At 45.2% G+C, this 2,611-nt stretch overlaps 1 protein-coding gene across 1 annotated transcript in view; it reads left to right on the top strand.

Annotated features, from left to right (window-relative positions):
- The window catches only part of IL27RA (interleukin 27 receptor, alpha), a 24,094-nt gene that overhangs the window by 18,697 nt on the left and 2,786 nt on the right, over positions 1–2,611 (top strand). The gene's annotated exons all lie outside the window — the stretch shown is intronic.

Below are 2,611 nucleotides of genomic sequence, written 5' to 3'. Positions count from 1 at the left end.
TCCTCCTCGTCGTCCCCCTTCTCCTCCTGCCCCCAATCCCTCCCAGCATCAGACTCTTTTCCAATGAGTCAACTCTTTGCATGAGGTGGCCAAAGTACTGGAGTTTCAGCTTTAGCATCATTCCTTCCAAAGAAATCCCAGGGCTGGTCTCCTTCAGAATGGACTGGTAATATATCAGCGTTCTCATCACTTCAGTGATACTGATCATGCAGCTTCCATATTTTGCCCTGTGTACATTAACACAAAGATGGGAGTTGTGTTTTTTTGTGTTGTTTTTGAGTTGTGGTGTTTGAAAATTTTAAACATTTTTACTATAGACAATTTCAAGTGAAAGTAGGAAAAACTGTAGCAAACCCTTGTGTATCCACCATCCGGTTTCAATAGTTAACTGCATTTAATCATTCTTGTTCAGTGTATCCCCCATGCTTTTTACCTAGTGTGTCTTTGGTGTCATTTCACCCTTAAATAATTTGGTATTTCTGCCTTTGTCTCTAACTGATAAAGCCTATTTTTTTTTAAACATAGTTACTTTGCCATAACTGCACTTTGCATGAGTACATAGATATCATTGGGTTAAAAATCATATATATTTATGTGTTGTTAAGTTACTAAATGGAGAAGGCAATGGCACCCCACTCCAGTACTCTTGCCTGGAAAATCCCATGGACGGAGGAGCCTGGTGGGCTGCAGTCCATGGAGTCTCTGGGAGTCAGACACGACTGAGCAACTTCCCTTTCACTTTTCACTTTCATGCATTGGAGAAGGAAATGGCAACCCACTCCAGTGTTCTTGCCTGGAGAATCCCAGGGACGGGGAAGCCTGGTGGGCTGCCGTCTATGGGGTCGCTAAGAGTCGGACACGACTGAAGCAACTTAGCAGCAGCAGCAGTTGCTAAATTATGTCTGATTCTTTGCGACCCCATGGACTGCAGCATGCCAGGCTCCCCTGTCCTTCATATTTCCCGGAGTTTGCGCAGATTCATGTCTGTTGAGTGGGTGATGCCATCTAACCGTCTCATCCTCTGCTCCCCTTTCTCCTTTTATGAGTACATGTACCTATTATTATTATTAAAAGAGAACCATGTTATAGGCCCCTAAAGCTTATGACTGATGTTTTGCAGCTCTCTTTTCTACTCGATGTTTTAGCTTAGATAGCTTTATGTGGCATATTCAGTTAAAAACACACACCGCCAGGGAATTCCCTGGTGGTCCAGTGGAAGGGACTTTAGAGAAGAATTTGGGGGACCCATTTGGATTTGTTGCATGTGACATGCTCATCCAAGTGGGATTGTCCATGAGATGGTCAGGTACTCAAGTTTCAGATCTAGCAATAAATTCCAGGGTGAGATTTAACACTGCAGTCTGTCTTGGTGTAAAGAGCTTGAGACAGCCTGAGAAGGGCATCGAGTGAGAGATTAAGGATGGAGTCCCAAGACCATAAGTACATATAGACAAAAGAAGAGGAGCCCCAATTCTGGAAAATTCACAGTTGGGGAAGGCTATATGGCACCACAGATTTTGAGAAAGGATTTCAGGAGCCTTATTTTCTGTGATAGGTGGCATCAGGGCCCCACTCAGAGCCCAGAATTTATTTCCCAGTCTCTGGCACCTGCATTCCTAGCCTGACGGCTTTTTCTGGTCTGAAACATTTTGCCTGCCTCAACAGCTAGAAGTGCTGGGGAATCAAGGCCCTTCAGATGCAGCCCTTTATCAATAACTGATAATAGTTGATGGACAGGTGGTTAGGACTCTTACAGCTGAAGGTCTGGGTTCAATCCCTGGTAGGGGAACGAAAATCCCACAACTGTAAGGCACGGTCAAAGAAGTAAACAAAAACAGTTCTGGGAGGTGCAGATGTCTTCCCCTGGTCTGAAGCAGATTTCCCTTCACTGGATCCTGTGCATCCTGAGGGATATGATATTCATGCATTCTTTTATTTGTTCCAATACACACTTGACCCTTGAACAACATAGTTTTGAACTGTGCAGGTCTAGTTATACATGACTTTTTTCCATAGTAAATTTTAACAGTACTATCTGTGGTTGGTTGAATCTGCTGATGTGGAACTAGGAATTACAGTGTGTGTGTTAGCTGCTCAGTTGCGTCTGACTCTTTGCGACCCTGGACTGTAGCCCACCAGGCTTCTCTGTCCATGGAATTCTCCAGGGAAGAATACTGGAGTGGGTAGCTATTCCCTTCTCTAGGGGATCTTCCCCACCCAGAGACCAAATCCAGGTCTCCTGCATTGCAAGCAGATTCTTTACCATCTGAGCCACCAGGGAAGCCCCTATTGAGGAACCACAGATAAGGAGGGCATCCCTGGTGACTCAGTGGTAAAGAACCTGCCTGTCAGTGCAAGGGATGCAGCAGGTTCGAGTTCAATCTGTGGGTCGGGAAGATCCCCTGGAGGAGGAAATGGCTACCCACTCCAGTATTCTTGCCTGGAGAATTCCATGGACAGAGGAACCAGGTGGGCTATAGTCCATGGGGTCACAAAGATTCAGACTTGACTCAGCAGCAGCAGTAGCACAGATAAGGAGGGCAGACTATAAATTATACTGTACTTGGATTTTTAACAGAGTTAAGAGTCAACACCCCTAACCCTTGCCTTG

Source organism: Bison bison, unplaced genomic scaffold (assembly GCF_000754665.1).
Source record: "Bison bison bison isolate TAMUID 2011002044 unplaced genomic scaffold, Bison_UMD1.0 scf7180017864365, whole genome shotgun sequence".
Lineage (NCBI taxonomy): Eukaryota > Metazoa > Chordata > Mammalia > Artiodactyla > Bovidae > Bison > Bison bison.
This window is presented reverse-complemented; position numbering and strand designations above follow the sequence as displayed.